We start from the raw sequence: 14460 nt of genomic DNA on the forward strand, positions 1-14460 counted from the left end.
CTGTTGCTCTTTCAAGAGTCTGCCATGCAGCTTTATGAAGGGCACTGATTTTGCTAGGTGAGAGTTCATGAATGAGCATTAAACATTTACACCCTGGTCTCCTTAGTACCTGCTAAAACACCTTGCAAAGTGCCCTGGTGTCCTCTGAGAGCATCCAATGGCTGAAGCAGGATATTCCAGCTCTGAAAGCTTCCTGCTCGCTGCTGCACCGAGGATTAAATCCTTTGCAGTGTATCCCTTTCCATTTGTGGGTTTAGCTTTTCATGTCCTTTTTGTTTGGTAAATTACAGGTACTGTGTTCTCTTGATTATGAAGTATTAACATAATTACAGTAATTCTGCCCAATGATGCAATGCATGTAAACATGTAATTAGCACGGAGGGACAACACTGAGCAAAGTAATGACAACGTGCAATAATGCAAAACGCCTTTTTCTCCCAGTCATGTGCAGGGATACAGGCTTTAGAGCTCAGTGCCTTGATTATTTCTTTAGAAGGTTTTGTTAGAATGTTTTGCTTCCTTCCCTCACACTGGAAAGAAAAGCATACAGAGAAAACACCATATTGCTTTATTCCTCTGAGTGTTTATATGTGCAACCCTCTGCACGCCCCCCAACCTACTATATCTGATTTCCTTTGCAATATTCGAACTCCCTGCATTTGATAAAACAAACGAGTGCCCAGGCAGGTCACATTACTCTCTGGAACTTTTGAAACTGCCTGAAAACTGTGAACTTTTAAGAAAAGGAACAGCGTGTGCTATTTTGCAGTGGCTACTATCTCTGGCTTTTATTCCCCCCTCCTTTTAACTCAGAAAAAGCGGTGGCATTTAGTTCTCGGGACCCAGAAAAGCAATGGCAACACGGGGACTTTGAAAGCCCCTCCTGTCCTCCACGCCTTCCTGATGCTGACACAGTTTTCATCCTCCCCGAGCTGCTGAGCCTTACAAGCGAGCAAAGGCCGGGCTGGTGGCTGCAGCCAAGGGCTGTGGTGCGGAGCCAGGGATGGTGGCTGCGGAGCAAAGCCCAGGTCAAGCCTCCCCCAGTTCAAAAGTGAGGGGCAGCAGGAGATAGGGAACCTCTGCAGCGAAGGGGGCTGCTTGGTTTGCTCATTTGCATCTCAATCCCTACAATGCTCTTCCGGCTACTCACAGCTATTCCATAGTAGTGCTCTTGGCTGAGATCTGGGAACACGCTCAAAGGGTGAGGCAGCTTTTGGATGCACTGAGCTGTTTTCTGTTTGAGCTGTGAAAAGCAAACATCTTTTCAAGAGAGAACATTCTGAACAGTAATTTTTTTTTTTTTTCATTTACGATTCAGAAAGAGCAGAACTTCACTGAAATCTTGGGAGGAAAATACTGTATAATGTCGAATGGAAACATAAATCTTCTGCAGTAAAGGCTTCACACTCCTCTGAAAACAGAAGTCACTGAGTAACTACTCTGACCTAATGCGGCAGGACTGGAGATACAGGTTCTGGAAGCAGCTCCCTACACTCAAACACTTGAACCCCAGTAAAGCTCCACTGCCTTCCTCACGGAGCAACTCAAAGATGAGACTCTACAAAGTCACTTCAGACACTTCCTTCTAAATACACTTTAAATATTTGCTTGTCACGGCTGCCAACCCAGGCATAAACAGCGGCGATTTTAAAGGACTTTTAAGGATTTTAAAGAGCAGGCGGCTGCAGGAGGAGAACCTGTTAAAGGAGAGGTGACTCATTTTCCTCAGTACTCAAAAGTACAGATTTGAGGAAAGCAAAATCAAGTAGCGATTACAGATGGGCTCAAGCTCAGGTCTGGATTCAAATTTTCTTCAAAGCATGGCTGTGTTTACATTATTAGGGACAAACCCCCCTGCCAAGCTGGGACCCAGCCGGAAGGCACAGGAAGGGCGCTTTAGATGCTGGATTTAGGGTTAAGCACATCTCAGCTGAACATTCAAAGCTGCTTTAAACAGTGTGGCAGAGCTAATCTGTTGAAAGGTCTCACTCAGCCTTGCTGTCCCCAGGGGAATATATATGGGGGAGCTGTGAACTCCTGTGAGCTGCTTTCACTACGTGTCCCTGTTTTCCAGTTTCCAAGCAGCCCCCTCTCAGCTGATTTATTGTCACGCTACTCAGTTTGCAGGAGGGGAATCAGGTCCTGTGGTTACAGAGCAGACCCAAGGGCTGGTGCCTGGTGTGCAGCCCCTCGCTGCCTGCCAGCAAGGGAAATCTGAAACTTTGAAGGAGGAGGGGGAAGGAGGAGAAGCAGGGTATTTTCTGGAAAGGCAAAGCCATAGCTAAATAGCATGCATGGCAAAGCAGGAGGGAAAGAGAGTGGTCTAAGAATTCAAACAAGCCACAGAGAGGACAATAGACAATGAATACAGGAGCAATAGGAAATAGAATTTGTAAGGTAAATCCAGTGGACAGACAGGAGTGAGCAGAGTAACAAAACAGGGAGAGGTTCAGCAGCTGAATGGACAGTGGGAAACCTTTGTGTGTGGTGAGGGGGGCCCGTGTTACTTGCTCTCATGAAATTAAAATCAGTGAAGAAAATACACTCATCCATAATTGCACCCTCCTGCTCACTCCTGAGTACTTGTTTAGCATTAATATCCCAGCACAATTCCTACTGAGCCTAAACCACTACATCACATCTTGCTTTTCTTGTTTTGTTTTGAAGGGAAAAGTTTTGGCCTTTGGAATACAACAGACATTTAAAGAAAACTAAGTAAATCTTTGCTAAAAGAAGCTGGTGTTAGGGCATGCCTGAAATCCAGCTGCAGGACAGCAGTATTTCTGAAACCGTGTTAATTTAAAGATTGCATTTTTAAGAGTGAGGCAGCATTAAAGAAGAGTTGGGAGAGGGGGTGGGGAGCAGAGCTGCCCCTGTGCTGTGGACACACACAGGCAGCTCTGACACAAACAGCTCCCACTGCACTGCAGCTCCTGCTGCACACACATCCAGCTTCCACCTCTGGATGTTTGCATTGGGATCCCAACCAGCTCCCACCCAAATCAATGGATTTTGCTGTAGGCATGCTGTAGGCATCAAGAGAGATACTTCATTGTCAGGTACTTAATTATTGTCAGGTATTTAATTGTCAGATAAACAAAAAAAAACTTTGGGAATAAAATAAAATCATCATAATATGCAACAGCAGAAAAAAAAAGAAAAAAAAAAAGAAGAAAAAAAAAAAGGTAGAGATGCCCAGACTTGTGATGTGGCCAAACCAGTAGGTGTACCTAGAGTTACACCTATAGCCCCTCTCTGCACAGCACTGTGCAAACAGGGATGAACACTGCAGGCAGGGAGGTTCACTTCCCAAGAATACTTCAACATTTGAGGCAAATCAGTAGTGTGGCCAACGTGTAATTTCTATTTGCTAACAAAAGAATACATTTCCCTTTCTCCTCAAGGCCTCTATTTTGATCTCCCAGGTATGAAGCAGGGTAAGACACAGGACCAACACCAACCTTTGAGCAGGGGGGTCAGGTGTGCTGTCCTGCCCTGTCTCCCAGGGCAAAGCCCCTCTGTAGGATGGGGTAACTCAGTCCAGGCATCCCTGCCTCTCCATGCTGGCTGCAGAACAAGACTGCACTCCTGGCTACGCTTCTCCTGATTTAAATACCTCAGCCAGGTAAAATACATCGACTGGAGAAGCTGAGTGAGACTTATTTTTGGCCAAGAGCTCTAAGGTGGAGTGAAGATTAAACCTATACTTTGTGATAGTGCTAAACCCAGGCTTTGCCATATTAAGGACCAGTCTCCCAAACCACACAGCTTGGTTTGGATCAAGCCACGGGCCACAGCAGCATGGGAGCAATGGTTTTGGTGCTTTTCTCTCACCATTTCCCCACTCCCAACACCTTGAACTGTTAAGCAACCCAGCCTATGCAGACAGGAATTTGCATTTTACTCTTTGCACATCAAACTCCAAAGCAAGGAAGGGAATGATGTCTGGACCCAAGCAGCCTATTGAGAGGATCAAAAAGGTAACACAAAGAACAAAAGATGGCTCAGGAACAGCTCATTCCCATCCCACACAGCAAGGCTGTCTCGGGACTGGGGACCCAGGCAGAGGATTTAGTGCCTAAGCCCAGGGAGCCCTCTGGGGTGCAGGCAGTAACTCCTGCTTGCATGCCTGAGTCTGGATAAAGCTGAAGCCAAAACCAAAAAGCTCTGAAGAGGCCTCAGCATATTGTTGTTTTGGGGATAGTCCTGTGCATTTCATCCACAAGAATGAGTGTTTTCTTTTCATTTCACAATAACCTAGGTATTTAAAATGTCTGCCAAGAAGTACTCAGAAAACAGCATTTAGTCTGAGGACGCTTCAAGAGAACCAGTTGTTTATTTCTACCACTTAATAAACATTAATTTCCTGTTTTAGAAAACATAATTTATGCCACTGGTGAAGCTGATATGAATCATGATGCATATCTCTTGGCTGGCTTAATTTTTCATTTTCTTCAGCTCCTCCAGCCTGTCTCCACTCTGCAACCTGTAGGCTCAGTCTGTGCAATCAGTTTTTCAAAAGTATTCAACAATTTCCAGTACATGGAGGGAGAATATGACAGCAGAGGACACAGGTCCAAATCCACTAGCAGTCACTTCTCTAAATAAAAACAAAGCTAAAGAGAATATTTGTAACACTGATCAGAAAACAAGAATATATTTTCCTTTCTGAGTCAGAATTTGGACAAAACTGGTGGAAGTTACATTAAACAAATCCAGCCCCTGCCAGGATAAACAAACATTTCTGCAGTGTTGCTTGCTACATGCCTGTCAGGAAATAGACACTGACATGCATTTTAATGCAACTCTCCTACAAATTGTGAAAAAATAACTGTGCACTGGGTATTCATTGCTAGGTTACCAGAAGGAGAGAGAATATTTTTGCAGACATAATGAAGTAGCAAGGTAAATAATTCAACTTAATAATTTTCAAATTTCACACTTAATTTTCAACAGCAGATCTTTTCAGAGACCAGATCAACCTCAGATCTGATGACAAGGATTTTTTTAGAGCTGACAAGCTCCCATGAGGCAGATTTGGTCCATGGAGTCATTTTTGCAAGCCAAATTTCACCCTAAATTCAATGACAGTTTTTGTAGGAAAGGGGCAGCAAGGTTTGTCCAGTTGTTACTAACAGCATAAACATTTTCATTCCTTCTTAAATTCAATCACACACTAAATGAGTGATGTCTTACCAAATATTACATTAACAGAGAAAAAATGCAAAGAGCTCTGTGTAGGTACTCAGTCAGTCTGTCTGTCTGTCAGCAGCATTCTGGAAGGAACAGCACTAACCCTGGTTAAAGCAGATCAGGGATTGTATAACTAATCCATAATTTCTGACATTATTACATATTTGCTTAAGGAAAAACAATGGATCTGAGGGTGAAATGAGATCTGTGCTGCTCCACAAAGCAGGGTCCTTTGTGCTGCTTTGAGGCAGTATTTGCAGGGCAGATGTATCTGCAGGGGATAAAGGACCCTGCTTCACCTCCTCCCTTTTAGCACCAGAAGCAAAAAAACTCCTCAAAAGAAACCCAAAGCTCAAATGAGACTGTCAGTTTTGCAAACTCTGCTGAAAGACACTCTCATTTATTTCCTTTTCCTTTGGTTCAAAGCATGTGTTGACTATCATGGCTTTATTAAGTCAGATTACACTCTCATTTAGGTGCCAACAAATCTGACCAGAGATGCTCCCCTGATTAAAGTAGTGGACTAAGGGAAAGGAAAATTAGGTTCTCTCTCGAAGTCTTCTCTCAGTTCCTTGCATGACCTTCTGAAAATAATTTCTCTATATTATGATGCTGAATTTAATTGATGAGGAGCACTGTATTGACACAAATTCGTGGTACTCTGCCAATTTATTGTTGTGAGATCAGTGACAAAAACAAAACAACATGAAAGTCTGAAGGTGTAGTTAGGTGTCTTGTTGAGATCTAAAATGATCTAACAAAACTAACAATAATGACTAGTAAATCAGAAGTGCTTTTACTCAGAAGCACCATCAAGCCAGAATAGAGTCTCATATTTTTAGGAGATGCCGTGGTCACCCAAACTCTTTTTTTTAATGCTTTTAAAAGAAGTCCTTGAGGCAGTACCTAAGTATCAAATCTGGATTTTGTTATCTTGGTCCGTTTTCTCATGCAGAATTCTGACTGAAAATCCAATTGAATCTATTCAAGAGTAAAATGACCAATGTAAGTCTTTGAAGGAAAGGGAATCCTCCCTACTGTTGAATCCTGTGCTCCCAAGAAGAACTGGAGGAGAGCTCTTGTAACATGTCAGATTTTCTCATCCTCTCTCATGCTGACATGTCTGGTGGGGCCTTATATGGACCCAAATGCTTGAATGCACGTGGAAATCTGACAGTCTGTACTTCCCTGACACAAATGGCTTGCACTACCTGGCATGTGACCCAAGCACACTCCTGGAGATCTCATGCATATTTAGATCAGATTCTGGTTTAAAATTATCAGTCATTAAGACTGAAAGAATTCTTTTCTTCCATACTGGAAGACATATCTCTTTCCCATTTATAGTGACATTTTTTTCCATGCAGGACAATTTCAAGGAAAAAGAAAATAATTAAAAAAAAGTAGAATTAACCCAAATGGTCAATGATCTATTTATCTCTGGTTCTATTTCATTTTATGCCTCTCTCACTTCACAGCACTACAACCTTTTTGAATTGCCCTGTGTGATATCCACTCCTCCTTGTTGACCATTGCTCACTCATTCATTGCTTGTTGGATCAGCTGGGCACTTGCACAATCAAGGCTTTGTCATGTTTTCAGACAGGCTGCAGGTCACAATATTGAAGCAGCACAAGGACTGTTTCCTCTCCTGGTATTCTTCTTCTTTGTTTTTTAGGAAGACACTATCCTAAACACATGAAAAAGAATCTAAAGTAGTTATGACAATAAATACTACAACAGCTCCCATTTAATTTGCTACACAATGTCTGTTTTTCCCTTTGTCATAACAAAGTGAAATACTCAAAAGTCTTAAGAGTTTTTTAAGTTGGTCAACTGAGAAACAAGAATTTCCTTTCTTGAAGAGTGCAGCAGAGCTCAGGTTTATTTAATCAATCAGTGGATGATAGCTGGTGATACACAGCTAGTGGGGATCCTCTAAATGCTGCTCTCTCCACCAGTTAATTGGCCCAAACAAAATGGAATGGACTTTTCTAACTAATAAGCACTGACAATAATGAACAGCAACTGCAGGGATGGTGGGAAGATAAAGGAATGCACATACCAAGGCTCTGCAACAGGATGAAATGTCAAAGTTCAAGTTTACGTGCATAATAACCACAACGGTCACGTGGGTTGTCAGCTGCATAAATAATCTGAGAACCCAAGATGAGAACACTGACAAACACAACTTTCTACAGTTGGAGGGTCTAATACAATATGGAACTTCCAATTTGCATATAGAGATATCCCAGTATTTAAATACCCACAGGGTTTGCTTCTAGGCCAGTGCTCTCAGTGCACTCTCATCCTTGAACTCTGTCTTAACAGGCAGAGCAAAAGCAGTAATGTTAGCAAAAAGGTATTTTTAGTTGTTTTCACTTGAAGTCAAAATGAGGATCTTGACTTCCCAGCTGGTGAAATTAAATTTCTTTCTCTTGCGGTAAAAAAAAAAAAAAAAAAAAAAAAAAAAAAAAAAAAAAAAAAAAAATAGTACCTTATTTGGGAAGGGAAAGTTTAGATGGAAGTTAAGTATCTGGGTTGTTCATTTTGTCACAGGGAGGGAGATGCAGAGTCTTTTGTGCATGGTGGTTTATTGCAGGCTCTAATGGCATCAGGATGATGTTACCAGGGAGCCTCAACACAATGAAATAAATAGTCGCTGCCTCCCACCCTTGCCCCAGCTGGGCTCAGTGGTCCAACACGGGCATGTCCCCACTGTGATTCCCCGTGGGACAGATGATGCCACCCCGGGGCTGTGTCCCTGCCCTTCCCCGAGCTGCGGGCACTGCTGGATAAGATTTTAACAAACCATCACAGATACCATTTGCACAGCTCATTGGTCCTTTGCTCAGCACGTCCTCAGGTTAGCACCGCATTCCCCCGGCTGTTCAAAGGCCCTCCTGGCCTGGAGAAGGGTTACACTCAGCAAAGAAAGAATCTAAAGACAAAGTAACAGATTTTCACTGAAAAGAAGAGTTTCCTGTCTCTGCTCTGCTCACATCTGGTCCATTTTCTGACAAGAATTACAGCTTTGCTACTCTTTTACAACACACAGCCAGTGCAGCTGTAAGGGAGCGAGCTGCTCTCTCTACTGCCTTTTGTATTATCAGCACTATTATTAGCTTTAAGGAAGCTGTTAAATCTGTATTACTGAAGATGCATGAACGTGAAAACTTTTAATTTCATAACCCAGGGTGAGTGTGATGAACTGGCATTTACAGGAAAATGCAGAACAATCTTGGCTTGAAAATTAAACAAAACCAAAACTGAATTAGTCACAATAAACTGTAATTTAAGACCCACTTTTCTGAGTAGGTTAGCATTTAAAGGATGATATTAAAATAGACAATAAGATATAATAAAATGTCTTTTATAGGGCAGTATAAAGATTTAAATAACCTACTGAATTCTGTTTTCAATGAAGACATATTAAGTAAATGTTGCTGTATTCTCTAGAGCTATACAATTCTTGTATCTTTTCTTTAGAAGCTTTGGCTAATTCATAATTCAAAATGTTTCTCATTTCTCTTCCTGTGTGTCATATAAAGATGTGCATCCAATACATTGTCTGTGGATCTCTTATATTATACAAATCCCAGTTCATACTATGTATACATTCCTTTGGAGGGATATGATTTATTTCTTTAAGCACTTTCCCATCTTAAAATGTCAGATGCTTCCTGTACTTATACGCGAAGAAGTTTAAGCTCCCAAAGGTACTGAAGTACTACAAAATTCTGTCTGTGGATAGTATGAACTTATCAGGGAATCTTTGGGAAATACACACTTCCACCTACTTTCCTCAGCTCTTCAGAATAACTTGATTTTGCAAGTGTTTAACAGTTCAGTCATCAAGAAGATCAGAGGCATGGTTTTGAAAAACAAAGGACCTAAACTGAATACTGGAAAGGTGAAAGGCTTGCTCTTCTTCAAGTAGAAGCATTGATTTTCCAGGGTTATCAGTGGTGGCACACAGGAAAATGGGAACTCAAGGCCACCCTTTATCTCTTTCCATTATCTGAATCTTGCTATCTTTTGTAAATAAGGATGTTTTCCCTCCAAATAACTTACTTAAAAATCTTTTTCTAGGTACATAAGGAAAATGCCTCTATTACTTTACTGAGTTTCAGATTGGTTTGTTAACAGAAAAGCCAAACTGTATTAACTGAGGTGATATGACCATAATCATATGCTTATCACTGGATCCTCCAGAAGATTTCACAAGCTAAAAAATAAATTTGCTTATTTTACTCTATTTTTTAAAAACTGCATTATTTAGAACCATTCCTTTAGGAAAAGATTACCAAATTAAAGTCTAACTTTGCATAATGTTGCTCAAATATTAAAGCCCTTGGCAAAGAAAAAACTGTACTAATCTGCTTCTTCTTTGGAAGAACTGTGCTTCTCACTTGTCACTGCCTCACCTCCTGCAGTCTTAATGCCACAAAATCATACTAAATAAAAAAGTACCCTCAAAAGCCTGAGCTGGAGCAGCGAGGAGAATGGCTTGAGCAGAACAGGGAACCTGCACAATATCACTCTGCTGTGGCCCAGCAGTCTGAGGGCAGGACAGGGAAGCACACCGGGGTGGGATGTCTGCTGGTCCAGGAGAGTGTATGTTTGGAGGTGTGGGCTGCTACTGAGATGAATGGGAGTTTTCTATTTCACCCACAAAGCTACCCAAGTCCAGTACTCCAGCTTAACAGAATATTTGTGGTATTTACTGCCTCATCAAAACAACCACTGGCTTCTTCAGGTTGACTCATTTGAAAAGAAGAAAGAAAAAACAAGCAACATCCTTTCTAAGGACAGCTAATGATTCAGAGAAAGAAATGTATCACACAACATTTCTTCTCTAAGGAGCAGCAGCATTTTTCAGTGAGGTTACCCAAACTCAATATGTCTAAGTTGTAAGAGCAATTAGGCCTGTAATTTCCACTGAGCATTTGAAGTCTTGAGTACACAGGGAAATTGGCCCAAATAACTATTAGGTACTAGTCCCTGCTAGTAATAAATGCTCTGAAGGCCAAAGGAAGGCATTAGCAGCTCTTATGCAACTCCCTTCACAGGGTATACACATGTAGCTAATTGGAAACCAGTAAACAATCCTGGCATTGAAGCACAAAGCAGATAATCTCACTCACACTACTTCAGTAATTTTCTTCTCATGTGGCTGACTGGAATAAAACTGCTAAAATACTGTTTCCCTCATGCAGAAAAAGATCTAGGGGATATAATAGATCACAAGCTGATTAGGAGTTAACAGTGTCAAGCCATTGTGGAAAAGGCAAACACTGCACTAAGCTGTGCAAACAGGAGTATGGCTTGCAAGACATGAAAAGTAATCCTGCTCTGGTCCAGCCCCAGCAGGAGCACCAGGACTGGTGCTGGGGCATATTCTCCAGCAGAGATGCAAAGTGCCCAGAGAGCATCCAGAACAGAGCCAGGGGAATACACAAAGGTCTAAAACATCACTGAATGACTCAGATGTCCATAAACTCAACAAGAGCATAGAATGGGAGGGAAATTCAACAGCAATTTTCAAATTCGTAAAATCATAAATTCACAAAGGGTCTGCAGGCTGGGAAGGACTAAAGGATTTGTGATGGAATTTGCAATCTCCTTGGGCAAAGAAAGGGTTAACATAGGCATTAGCAAGCAAGCAGCTGAGAAGGCACACAGCTGCAGGGGATAAAGGCACTGGGAGAGGGCTATCCAGGACCCCTGGAGGAGGGGGCAGAGCAGCCTCTTAGGATGGAGATACAGGCTGAAGGGATGGGGGCCTGCGTCCTTTCTAAGAGACTCTAGTCTTATCTTTGGGCAGGTTACTGGCCTCCTTGTTACTATTTAGTCAGGGTGTTGGACTATAAAATCTTTTTTTAGGCCTGCAAGAAAGCAGGGTAGGGTGGTAAGGGTCTTGTTTCCTTTTTTTCTTTTTAATAGCCCAGCAAAACCTTTCACATCTGGTCTAAAATGCAGATAAAGTACCAAATCTACTAAGGCAGGAGAAAAGTGGGATTATTCTTGCCTAAGGTAAAATATTAAGATGCTGTTACTAAGAGGATTCAAAGTGAGAAGCTGTACCTTGGGAGCTGAACACTCTGGAGGGAGGGAGAGAGAGACAGCAAAAGGCATCTGTATAAAAGGAATGTTATGCTATAGGCTCAGATTCAACAGCTCCAAAACTGGGGAGATCACAGAAGTCGCATCTTTTAGCCAGAGGGAAAAGATCTTAGCCAGCCACATTTCAGCAGGCTTAGAATATGCTGCAATATCTAAGCTGGCTATTAAGAAATTCTTTCTATGGGCAGAGAGAGCAAGGACTGCAGTAAAGTGGCTGAGGATGCTGTGAAGCCCCATAGACCAGGAGGTGTTTGTGAGTTGATCCTGTCTCAGGATGCCAGGACTAGATGAGCTTAAGTCCCCTTTTGTTGTTTTGTACTGTAATGAGAAATATTGCCCCTCTCTTCTCTTGCCACTCAACCGTGACATTTTATGAAAATAACAGAGCATTTTTGGAAGCTCAAAGCATTCTTTGAATAGAAGTGGTTTCAAAACTTGCTCTGAGCTGAATTTTTTACCTACTACATTGACTGATCCTTTCGACACAGTGTGTTCTGGAAATACTTCAGTACTAGAGCTTGGAACTTCAGCAACAAATGTGTTAAAAGAACACTCTATACTCACTCATTCTGTCTTTCCAATAAAAATACAACCAAATTAAGTTGCTCACCTGCTCCACAACACAAGAGATTTGTTTGTACAGATGCATTTTTATCACCTCACTTATTATTTCAGCTTTTCAAATTAATCCAAGGCTACTTGGCCTCAAAAACCCTACTGATAGCCTATACAAGCAATCTTGCTTTATCTTCTTTTAAACTCCAGTGAAATCAGCTGAGATCTGCCCTCACAAGTCAATATGTCCATGTTGTTCATACTGTGAGTCTGTGTCATTTTAGAAATGACAGTTATATGTAAAAAAAACTGAGAACCGACTTTCTAGATATTATGTTTTTCCATTAAGATGAGGAAAATTTTTATTTGATAGTTAAAACATCCAGAAATTGCAAATCTTAGGTTCACAGTAATACTCGTCGAAAGATTATTTTGTCAGAAATAAAAGCTAAACATTAATTTGATGAGAAATGTCTGAGTTTGCAATGCTTTCAGCTATGAGGACTGCTTTGTGAGCTGCCCCCCACCACTGTGAAAAATCTTTAACATAGAGCAATTGGAAGTAGAACTAGGACCAACTCATCTTTGCTTGCTTCTTAATGAGTTTGTTATGACAGTGTTGGGAGATCTCTTCCCATTCTGCCCCACATGAAAATGGGATGGGCAGTGAAACAGTTGACTGTATTTTGGAAACTATTTCGTTTCCCAAGTTGCCCAAGGACACAGAAATGCCTGCTGGAATTTCAAAAGCCAGTAGGTAAGAACTCTCACAATGGGTGTTAGCTGCCTAGGTTGCCCTGACAATCCCACTGAATAAGTTCCACATGCTTCTGGGCCTTTAAATGTCTTTCCAAACCCACCCCAAACAAAAATCACATTCTAAGCAGAAGTTTTTATTTCATTACTCCCTGTGGTCAGCTACATAATATAACTTAGAAAACATTTCTGGTGGGTTTGACTGGTTCTGTATTTTCCTCAGGGAAGGTAGCAAGGGCTTTGCATTTTGCTTCGCTTAATGAGGCGCTGTCCCTGACTAGGACTTTTGTTTGGTTTAGGGTGAGTAAAGCAATACTCTGCTACACTTTCCTAGATAAAGCAAGGCACGCAGGCAACATAACAGTGCCAGCAGCCTTTGTCGCCAGAAACAGGAATGATCATATTTAACAGTGCTGTTCATGGAGAGATTAAACTCAGGCTGGATGGTGAGAAGCTGTGCAGATAATTTGAAATAGATTCCGAGGGTGAATTACTGCTTGGCTGTTCTCCTCACCTCAGTTCTCAGATTCGTGTGCCAACCAACATTTTAAGATAACTCGTCTCTGTTTGCTCCTTGAATTGTCTGGCTGTTTAACAGGCTCTTCAAATAAACAAGGGATAATCTCAGGATTTTGCTTAACAAAGATTGCTTTGTGCAAATTTTAAAAATTCTGAATAGGTTGTTGTACAGGGCCTGGTGCTGCAATCCCTTTTAGCTGTGAATACTTTCAAGGGAGTAAGTGGTTGCACAACCATGATTTCAGTTAATAAATGATCAATAATACTTTCCAGTATATTTTGAAAAGACTTCCAGCATCTGAAGGGGCCTACAAGGAAGTTGGAGAGGAACTTTTTGTCAGGAACTGCCGTGACAGGACAAGAAGTAATGGGTACAAGTTGAAAGAGGGGAAATTCAGGTTAGATATCAGGAACAAATATTTTACTGTGAGGATGGTGAGGCCCTGGCACAGGTGCCCAGAGCAGCTGTGGCTGTCCCATCCATAGAAGTGTCCAAGGCCAGGTTGGACAGGGCTTGGAGCAGCCTGGGACAGAGGAAGGTGTCCCTGCCCATGGCAGGGGTGGCACTGGATGGGCTTTAAGGTCCCTTCCATTCCAACCCCTTAACATTCCACAAGTCTATGAAAATGGCACCATTACCACCAGCAATTTTTCCTTTTTAGCGGTAATTAGAAGCTTTTTTATTCAAAAAGCACTGAACACAGTAGTTCAGACCAAGAAGAGCACAGACAGAAGAGATTAGAGAACACTGGCATTACCATTATCATTCTCCAGGAATATGTACAATAATCAACTCCAAAGTGAAAAATTTGTTCCAATTTCCACAAATTTCAATTCAAGCAGACCACTAGCTGTCACCATACCTCAGTGTGGGAAATAACTTTGAAAAAGTATTGTAACACTGTTGAAAATTTACAAGTTTGAGCTTAGAGACCAGGCGGGGAAGTGCAGTCAGCATCAATTGAGGAATCAGTGTGAGAGGGAAGATGTGTGCTAATGTTTTAAGAAACAATTCGATAAGTCAGGGTATGGGTGTTAAGGTCTTTGAAACGGGTCTTAATGTCTCTATTAACAAGCAGCAGGTTGTGCAGAGCTCACACAACTTGGCTGCTGGAACTGACAAGGGTCGGCAGGAGCCTGGACTTTGTGAAAATGACATGTTTCAGTGGGGGAAACACGTGGCAGGAGCTTCGGGAAGGCTGTACCTTCTGTTATAAATGAAAATTTGTCCAGCCAAATTAATATAAAAATACTACACATAACACTTCCTAATACCTCAGCACTGGGAAAGGAAGAGGGCAACGAGCGGCC

The sequence above is a fragment of the Lonchura striata genome, chromosome 19 (assembly GCF_046129695.1).
Source record: "Lonchura striata isolate bLonStr1 chromosome 19, bLonStr1.mat, whole genome shotgun sequence".
Lineage (NCBI taxonomy): Eukaryota > Metazoa > Chordata > Aves > Passeriformes > Estrildidae > Lonchura > Lonchura striata.